This window comes from Miscanthus floridulus, chromosome 3 (genome assembly GCF_019320115.1).
Source record: "Miscanthus floridulus cultivar M001 chromosome 3, ASM1932011v1, whole genome shotgun sequence".
In the NCBI taxonomy this organism is placed as follows: domain Eukaryota; kingdom Viridiplantae; phylum Streptophyta; class Magnoliopsida; order Poales; family Poaceae; genus Miscanthus; species Miscanthus floridulus.
The window spans coordinates 18,219,951-18,230,896 of NC_089582.1; positions in this window are offsets into that span (position 1 = coordinate 18,219,951).

A 10,946-nucleotide genomic window follows, 5' to 3' on the forward strand; every position below is an offset into this window, starting at 1 on the left:
GTAGCTATTCTTTCTTCATCGCATTTTGATCCAATTGTGCAGAATGCCATATGGAAATGTATGGGCTTTGAAACTGTTTATTGCTAGCATAATTATGCAACAATATAACTAAGAGATGTTTATTTATTTAAGTCTATAGGAAACTTCGCTGACGCAAGTAGATTTCGCGCAAAATGAATGTAAATCAGTGATGCGGGGTTATGTTGCACCAGAACCTGCCATACATAGAACTGCTATGATGTGTTGTATGTTCCCGTAAGGGTTAGAGCATCTCTGATAGTATGTAAAAAGCTGAATGCTAATACCTCATTTTGAAACCTATTGGGTAAGCTCACACCTCGATCCTTTACAATAGAATCTACATTATCTGCCGTACATTCTGAAATGTGAAAATAGTGGCCAGAGATCCAATTCCGATGAATCTCAAGGAAGCAGCAACGGCCAGCCCATCCTGACACCATGACTCACACCTAGAACTTCTAAAAAAGAATCTTTATTGCCTACTCTATCTTTCAGTATTCTCATATATGAAAATATTGAACGAAGAAGCAATTCCGGTGAACTTCTTGCCAAAGGTGGTAGTAGAAATTTTGGTTAACTTCTAGACGGAGGTCGTGGTAGTAGTCAGGGAAAGAGAGTGATGATGACAAAAAAATAAAAAAATAATAAAAAAAACAGATAGGGAGTATCAACCTATATTTAGACGTGAATGCCTCTATTTCCCCAAGTGCGAATAGGTTGGGAGTTAGGATAAGAAGTTGTTGGGCGGATCTACGGCTCGGGCTAGGGGCGCTGTACCGGGGCGCAGTCCACAAACCCTGTGAGCAGGTCTTCAAAGATCCCTGCTAGCCCACGATGTCAAAGCTCCCAGCCCAGGCCGGCCAGCCAAGCAATCACTCTCCAGCCAATTTATTAATGTGCGACTACTAATTAGCCCTCCCCGTGGCTAGTTTTCTAGATCCGCCACTGGCTGTTGGCAAAGTTTAAAATAGCGGGCTATTGAAAATAGTGGCAACTTTTTTTTTAAAAGCTACGAAGCTATAGCGGTGCTATGGCAGATAGTGTTTTTATAAAAAAAACCATGAAAAACACTACTAATTGATGTCAAAAACATGGCAAATATGATATTTGATGAACACAAATATGTTTCTAAGGTTCCACAAGTCTAGATAACATTACCAAATATCAATGTGACATTACAACATGGTTCATAAAAATTAGATTGTTCAAAATGCCAAATTAGTAGAAAATAAAATACGAAATAGCGGTAAATAGCGGTGCTATAGCGACAAAAAACACTAAATAGCGGCACCATAGCGGAAATACGAATAGCTTAGCGGCGAGCTTCTCCAGAAGCTATAGCCCGCTATTTTATTCAGGGGCTGTTGGTGTGCGTTTTCTCCCATCACGCCATAAAACAAGATTGGAGTGTGTTCACCAAACTGTTAGAGATGCTCTTAGAACCTCGCCAATAGTTAAAAAAAAACAATTGGTAAACCAATGAGTTTTTCGAGTGGCTATAAAAAAGTTGGAAGCACATTTTTTGGGTTTCTCTAGCCTTTTCTAAAATCTCGCTCCTAAACATTGAAGGCAATTTTGCATCCTATATCACTTCAACCAATTTTATACTTTCTTTCTCTCAATTTACACCGCGCGCCCAACCAATTCTATATTATTTTTTCTCTACTGATCGTTCTTCACTATGTATCGATGGGCCTGTATGTGGTGTTTACACAATGGTATTTAACATAGCTAACAAAACATGCTAACTACCCTAGATAGATTTTCTAGCAATAGCATTTTTTGCAGGCACATCAATCTTCACCTCAACGCCTGACGAGGCACCTCACTCATTGGTTGAGGGATCGGTAACCCACCAAAATCTTGTGGGAAGAAGTTGAAGTTTGGCCCAAAATTAAATTTGACTGCACAGTTGGACTCCTTGGGCATAGTATACATGGATGTGGCTAGGTAATACCTCCCTCCTAAAATGTCCTTGAAGGCAAGGCCTTGCCATACCCTGTAAGAACCACATAATATTCAAATTGTCAGAACAATATTAAAATAATGGATACAGAAAATAACTGTAAAAGAGATAGCATGACACATCATTTTCCATTTAAGCTCCCTGGAAATAGTGTAATATATAATGGAACAAAAAAAAGATCCATATATGTGCGCTGAACACCCAATTACTCAAAGACTATGTGATAACTAAAGACCTCTCAAGGGTAACCAATTGGGATTTCTTACTACCCTACACAAAAAATCAATGTTAAAGAGATATGGTGAATTGGCAATTTCATAAACATGTAAGTAGTATATAAATAATGTTGAAAAAGGGGATAATGATTGTGTAATGGTGAACACAGGAAACACTATGCTGATAAAAAACCAGGAGACAAATGTATATATATACCTACACACACGTAAAGCATGAGAGCAATATATACACATTCAACTGTTTAATTCAACATCAGTGCACAATACATGGATATGATGTATATAAACTTTCACACTCTTAACTATGCTCATTTGATTATAAAAAATAAATTCCATGTCATAATTTCTCTTGAGGAGGAGGTGCACGTGCGCCTACTTCAGAAGCACCGCCCCCGCCGTGAGTGTGAGACTGGCTAGATCTTGTGTGGGGGCGCCACCGGTTGCTGGAGCTCGGAGATGACTGACCGTCACCGGAGGAGGGACGTTCACCAGCTTTGGCAGCACCACCCTGGGTGTCCTCACCCAGATCCCGCAGGCATTATAGAGCATGAGCCGGCGGTCGGTCGTCCAACTCTCCTCCACAACGGCGCTCGGTCGCGATACACACCGCACACGACTTGTCCCACTCCTTCGCCGTCCTCTTCCGCCTGGCCTTCTTCTTGGTCGGCGTCGGTGGGAGAACGGGGTCCTTCAAGCCCCACTTGTGGGTTGTGGCCTCGTGGAACGGTGCAGCGCGGGGGACATGGCTGCGTGGCTTGCGCTGTAATTGGGGGCTGGCAATGTTGGAGCTGATGCTGACCAGAATGGAGTCGACGACGGACAACAGAGCCACCGAAGGCGAGGATGAGTGGACGTTGCCAGGCCCCTTCGCCCCCCGCTCCTCCTCGTCAGCACCACCATCGTTGGCCATGTCGCCGTCTCCATAATGCATGGTCACCGTAGATTCAGTTATCGGGCTTAATAATCCAGGCAGCTGTGGTTCGTCGGTGGCCGTCCTCGCCATCTCCAGTGGCTGGTAACAACACTCTTGCTCCTGCATCGCCATGAAAGGCAAGGCAGGCAGCCCTAGGCTCTAGCAGATCTTGGTGTCTTAGAAGCTGGAGGCTGTGATGGCATAGAAATACTGGGGGAGGGAGGAGTGGAGCAGGGTCAGGTGTGGGAAGGCAACACGAGTAGACTACTGTCGAGGTGAGGTGTAGAGTTTGAGCTTCAGAACCTAGTAGTTCTATTTTTGAGTTGGTTGGGAGTTCGGTCATGGGTATGAACTTTGTTTTTTGCGTGTGCTAGGAGGTTGGCCAGGAGGACATATTGAGTGTGTTTGAGATCGGACAGGAGGCCTACACTTTCAACTATTTAATTCAACATCAGTGCACAATACATGGATATGATGTATATAATCTTTCTCACTCTTAACTAACTATGCTCATTTGATTACAAAAAATAAAGTCGATGTCATAATTTCTCTTGAGTTTGTATTGTCACCATTTGAAGAAATGTGGATTTTCCTTTTTCTGCTGTGAGAAGGAATCCATTCACAATGTTTTCTTTGACTGTGTAGTAGCTATACAAGTTTGGAACTTTATTTCATTAGTCTTCAATAGAACTTGTGGTAGCAATTTGTTTTTTAATTTGTGTGTTGGACATATGTGGATTAGTAATAAGAAGTTTTTAATTTTTGAATATTTTCTCTGTGGCGACCCTGTGGGGGATCTGGAAACTAAGAAATAATATGTGCTCTCAGAATGTAGGGTGAAAAAATGTCACATCTTTACTGCAGCAGATTGTGGTTATGACACAGAGAAGATGGAGTTTACCACAAAGCTGAAAGAACTGAAGAGTTGGGCACGGTGTCCGGCAAGAATCTATGGCTGACCCAAGTGACGGATCCAAGAAAGATATTTGACGCAAGGAGGGAAATAATCCAGTTTTCTGTGTTACATCAAAACAATAATGTAGTGAGTGATGTGTAGTGTCTGAGTTTGAGAACCTAGTAGTTCTATTTTTCTCCTGGAAAGAAGTGAGCGAGCTGCTCTTGATGTTGGGTACAACTGCTGAAGTTTGGTCTTTCTAGTGATGTTAACAGGTGATGCATTTGTACAACATATGTTGAAATTAGATCAATGGAGACAGAATTTTAAAAAAAATGGCGGCAATGTCAAATGCAAGGAGAGAAAAAATCCGGTACTCTGTGTTGCATCAAAACACTCTAGAGAGTGATATGTAGAGTTTGGGTTTCAGAACCTAGTAGTTCTATTTTCAGAACCTTAATCTTTGCCTTTGCATGTGTGTGCGTGAGAAATACACCTTCAGATTTTCATACTGCAGGACAACTCTATATAAAGTGTGTGCCAGAATCGGCGACTTCATAAATATTTAAGTATTTGGGTACAGTACAACTGCAGGTTGCTGCTGCTACCACCCCTTGCCCTTGCGGTGTTCCTAGTCCTGATGGGCTGGTACGGCGCCGGTGGTGAAAGATGGTCCTGCATCCGACTGATTTGGAGGACCGCAAGGTGCTTGTTGGAGTGCTCCGACTGGTTGAAAGCAAAGCTTGCCCTCGGCCAGTTCCTCCCCGATGTCGAGTATGAGTGGCCGCCCACGGCGGACTGGTCCAAAGACAAAAATAATATCCCAAGGCCCGATGGCTTCGGCATGGAGGGCTACAAAAAAGACGACAACACGTTCTAGGCGACGGTACGTCCATCAATCTGTTACTCATCGACCACGGTCGTCTTGCTCTTAGTAGCCATAGGCGCCCCATTGCACCCCTTGTACATGTAGCCTTGCGTTTTATGGCAGCCGCCTGTGGGCCACGGCGGCAGGTGGTGCATAAGTACAAGCGATGCAGCAGTCTGAGGTGGATGAGGGGATGAGTCGAGTGTGTTCTCTTTTTTTTGCGACAGCGAGTCAAGTGGGCTCAGGAGAATTCATGATGCCCTATGGATTATATGTGTTTGGCCCCTTCCGCCCCCCACTCCTCGCCAGCACCAAAACTGCGGAAGTTTGGTCTTTCTAGTGATTTTAATAAGTGATGCATTTGTACAGCATATGATGAAATTAGATCAAGGAATGGAGATAGAATCAGAAACAAATGACAGCAAGGTCAAATGCAAGTATGGAAATAATTCGGTTCTCTGTGATGCATCAAAACATTGTAGTGAGTGATGTGTAGAGTTTGAGTTTCAAAACCTACACTAGTAGAGAACAGACCTTTGATCCTCGGCCAAAATGGGCTCTAGTCCCGGAATTTTTTGCCCCCGGGACTAGAAATACCTTTAGTCCCGGTTGGTGGCTCCAACCGGGACTAAAGGTCCCTGCCCAACGGCTACTGCGCCAGACAGAGGTGGCAGGGACCTTTAGTCCCGGTTGGAGCCACCAACCGGGACTAAAGGTATACTTTTACTCCCGGTTTGTGGCTCCAACCGGGAGTAAAGGTCTACTCCCGGGTCGTGGCTGCGCCCGGGGTTGGAAAGTTACCTTTAGTCCCGATTGGATCTATCAACCGGGACTAAATGTTCTCCCTTTATAAATCGGCCGTCTCCTCCTTCCTCCCCGAGCCCGAGCTCAGCACATTTTGAAGCTCACTGCAGTAGTGTTCTTGCTTCCTCCCTCCCTCCATTGTTCCTCCATCCATTCTTCGATTCCTCCGTCGATTCTTCAGTTGTAAAGGTTACCAATCTCATACTCTCATTTTTTACCATTTTCTTATGCCATTTTATTCACTATATATATTTATGGTTCTTTATTGTGGTTTTTTTCATTTATAAGCAATTTGAGCTCAAAATCACTTTAAGCTTGCATATTTACATGAAAGAAGGTTAAAGTATATATAAATATAAAGTTAGAAAATAGTTAGAAAATTATAGCAAATCCTTACTAGTTGAACTTGCGGACCGTATTCAGGTCGGCGAGGATGTTCTCTGCCGAGCGGTAACGGACGTCAAGGAGGAGCTTTGATTCTACGAGGGAGAGCGATAACGGTCGTGGAAGACCGTGTTCCCTTCCTCGTAGAATCGGAGCTCTTCCTTGACCAAGTACGGTGTCGTCCGGTGGAGAAATCCTCGCCGAGCTGATCACGTAAGCAAGGTCAACTAGTACGGATGGTTATTTATTCACATGTCCCGATATCGTCGTAGTAGTCTGTCAATCACCGTACCTAAACGTAGTATATATAAATAAAAACTTAGAAAATAGTTAGAAAATTATAGAAAATCCGTACTAGTTGAACTTGCGGACCGTGTTCAGCTCGGCAAGCATGTTCTCTGTCGAGCGGTAACGGACATCAAGGAGGAGCTTTGATTCTACGAGGGAGAGCGACAACGGTCGTGGGAGACCGTGTTCCCTTCCTCATAGAATCGGAGCTCTTCCTTGACCAAGTACGGTGCTGTCCGGTGGAGAAATGCTCGCCGAGATGATCACGTAAGCAAGGTCAACTAGTACGGATGGTTATTTATTCACACGTCCCGATATCGTCGTAGTAGTCTGTTATGTGTGTACATTCCCATTCTTCTGTTAATTTGCGGAAATATCATATGAATTACTTACCTGCCGCAGTAAAAGACGAGAATACAATGACCATTAAAAATATCATTGTTTAGAGATCTAGATAATTTTATAGTTTGTTAATTTTATTTGTTTATAAAAGAAGAAATTTATAGTGTATTAAAAAATGAGTATAGAGAGTAGATGGCAACTGCTTCCGGGTCCTCGGCCTCTCATGGGTTTCCAAAGCGACTTAGGCCGGGCCTTCCTCTCATTCCATGCGGCAAGTGTCGTGATGAGATGAAGATTGTGATGGAGTACCGAGTGAAGAAGGAGGGTCCCAACAAGGATCGTATCTTCTACAAGTGTCCGGATCGCAATGTGAGTTATTTTATCGTATTTAATGATTATGGTTAGTTTATACCTATTTTCATGATGGTTGTGATTAAAGTTCTAGTTTTTTGTTTTAATTTCAGTGGGATGGCAGTGGACGATGTTCAGGCTTCTACTGGGAGGAAGAGTATGTTGAACTCGTGCAAAAATATCTTGCACAACAGGCAGATACGGCGGCTAATGAGGCAGTGATCCAGCCGAAGAAGCCCAAAGATGTTGCACAATCGGGGGATCTGTCTGTTTTAGTTGAGATTGGTCGCGAAATCCTTGTGCTCCTGAAATGTATTTTAGCTTTAGTTCTTTTAGTGGTAGTTGGGATTGTCTACATTGTAGCGATGCTTTCATAAATTTGTATCTTTTGTGGTGGCACGCATGTTGTATAAATAATTAATTATGATCTAGGTTTTAATATGATATTTATGTCATGTAATGCAGATGAGCTGTCATTGGATGTATAATGCTGATCGCCGCTCACAAGAGTTCATTGACGGCGTGCATTCTTTATTACGTGCGGCCGAGACAAACAAATGCGACGGTTTCATGTGCTGCCCATGTGCCATATGTAAGAATACGGTGGAATATCCTTGCTCAAGGACTCTTCATTCACACTTGTTCAAGTCGGGTTTCATGCCAAACTATATTTGTTGGACAAAGCACGGAGAAACCGGTGTTGTAATGGAAGAAGATGAAGAAGAACAATGGGACGACAATGATATTATTCCTGATGGTGCGTGCTTCAATGATACTGCAATGGGAGAAGCTGAAGAAGAGGTAGCCGCAGAAGATGAGCCGGCTGATGATCTTTGTCAGGTCATTCGTGATGCACAAAGAGAATGTGAAAGTGAAAAGGAGAAGATCAAGTTCGAGCGGATGCTAGAAGATCACAAGAAATTGTTGTACCCAACTTGTGATGCAGGGCAGAAAAAGTTGGGAACCACACTAGAATTGCTGCAATGGAAGGCAAAGAATGGTGTATCTAACAAGGGATTTGGAAAGTTACTAAAAATCCAAAAGAAGATGCTTCTGAAGTACAATGAATTGCCCGCCACTACCTACGAAGCAAAACAAGTTGTCTGTCCTATGGGGCTAGAAATAGAGAAGATACATGCATGTCCTAATGACTGCATCCTATACCGTGGCAAAGAGTACGAGAAATTGGATGCATGCCCGGTATGCCATGCGTCGCGGTATAAGATCAGGCGAGATGACCCTGGTGATGTTGAGGGCGAACGTCCACGTAAGAAAATCCCTGCCAAGGTTATGTGGTATGCTCCTATAATACCACGCTTGAAACGTCTGTTCAGAAACAAAGAACATGCAAAATTGTTACGATGGCACAAAGAAGACCGTAAGGTAGACAATATATTGAGACACCCTGCTGATGGGTCCCAGTGGAGAGCAATCGATAGAGAATTCCGGAGTTTGCAAATGACGCAAGAAACTTAAGGTTTGCTTTAAGTACAGATGGTATCAATCCTTTTGGAGAGCAGAACAGTAGTCATAGCACTTGGCCTGTTACTCTAAGTATCTACAACATTCCTCCTTGGTTATGCATGAAGCGGAAGTTCATTATGATGCCTGTGCTCATCCAAGGCCCGAAGCAACCTGGCAATGACATCGATGTGTACCTGAGACCACTTATTGATGAACTTCTCATTTTGTGGAATAAAGAAGGTGTACGTGTGTGGGATGAGTACAAACAGGAACACTTTGATCTGCGAGCATTGTTGTTCGTAACAATCAATGATTGGCCTGCTCTAAGTAATCTTTCAGGACAGTCAAACAAGGGATATAATGCATGCACACACTGCTTCGGTGATATTAGAGGTGTATTCTTGAAAAAATGTCGAAAGGTCGTGTACCTTGGCCATCGTCGATTTCTTCCTGCAAATCACCCCGTAAGAAAGAAAGGTAAGCATTTTAAAGGGAAAGCAGACCACCTGACCAAGCCTCGCAACCGAACCGGTGAGGATGTACTCGATATGGTCAATGATGTGAAAGTCGTCTTTGGAAAAGGACATGGAAGCCAACCTATTCCGAAAGACGCTAACGGTCACGCACCCATGTGGAAGAAAAAGTCCATATTTTGGGACCTACCCTATTGGCAAGTCCTGGAGGTCCGTAGCTCGATCGACGTGATGCACCTGACGAAGAATCTTTGTGTGAACCTGCTAGGCTTTATGGGTGTGTATGGAAAGCCTAAGGACACATTTGAAGCACGACAGGACCTGCGTTGTTTGAGAGAAAGAGACAACCTGCATCCAGAGAAGACAGATGATGGACGCCATTACTTACGTCCTGCTAGCTACACTCTAAGCAAAGAGGAGAAGGAAATCATGTTTGAATGCTTAAACAACATCAAGGTACCATCTAGATTCTCCTCGAATATAAAGGGTATTATAAATGTGACAGAGAAGAAATTCTGTAACTTAAAGTCCCATGACTGTCACGTTCTCATGACGCAATTACTTCCAGTTGCATTAAGAGGAATTCTACCTCCAAATGTACGTCTAGCCACCGTAAAGCTATGTGCATTCCTCAATGCAATTTCTCAGAAGGCAATTGATCCAACTGATCTAGCTAAACTACAGAATGATGTGGTTCAATGTCTCGTCAGCTTTGAGTTAGTGTTCCCTCCTTCCTTCTTTGATATTATGACACACCTCCTAGTTCACCTAGTCAAGGAGATTTTCACTCTCGGTCCTGTGTTCCTACACAACATGTTCCCCTTAGAGAGATTCATGGGAGTCCTAAAGAAATATGTTCACAACCGTGCTCGCCCAGAAGGAAGCATTGCCAAGGGCTATGGAACAGAAGAGGTCATTGAGTTCTGTGTTGACTTTATTCCCGACCTTGACTCGATTGGTGTTCCTGAATCGAGACATGAGGGGAGACTAAGCGGAAAGGGGACACTAGGGAGGAAAACATATATTGGTACGGATGATGATTATTTCAATAAAGCGCACTACACAGTTCTACAGAACTCCTCTTTGGTAGATCCGTATATTGAGACACACAAGGATCTCTTACGATCCGAGTTTCCAGGGAAGACTGAAGCTTGGATTACGCATAAGCACATGGAAACTTTCGGCGGTTGGTTGCGAAAAAAATGTCAAGGTGATGAGAGCATCCATGAGCAACTGTATTTATTGGCTATGCAACCATCATGGCATATCGTCACATACAAAGGGTACGAGATAAATGGGAACATATTCTACACAGTAGCCCAAGATAAAAGGAGTACCAACCAAAACAGTGGTGTCCGCATAGATGCCACAGACCCGAATGGGAATAAGCAGACATATTATGGACGCATAGATGAAATATGGGAACTAGAATATGCACCTACTTTGAAGATCCCATTGTTCAAGTGCCAATGGGTCAAGGTGACCGGAGGCGGAGTAACAGTAGACAACGAATATGGAATGACAACAGTAGACCTTAGTAATATTGGGTACAAAGACGAACCATTCGTCCTTGCCAAGGATGTGAATCAGGTGTTCTATGTCAATGATATGTCTACCAAACCAAAAAGAGGGAAAAACGATAATGACTCAACCAAAGAGCCAAAGCGCCACATAGTTCTTTCAGGGAAAAGAGTCATCGTGGGAATTGAGGACAAGTCGGACATGTCAGAAGAATATGAAAAGGATGACCGAATTCCGCCCTTCAAAGTGAACAAAGACCCTAGCATCTTGGTAAATGATGAGGACACTCCATGGTTACGAAGCGATCATAACCAAGGGACATACGTAAAGAAGAAGTTCACTGCTGTGCCCACTTGATGATATAGTGATTTAATATAGTGTGTGTTTGAGATATTATGTAATAATTGTGAATTCAGATGT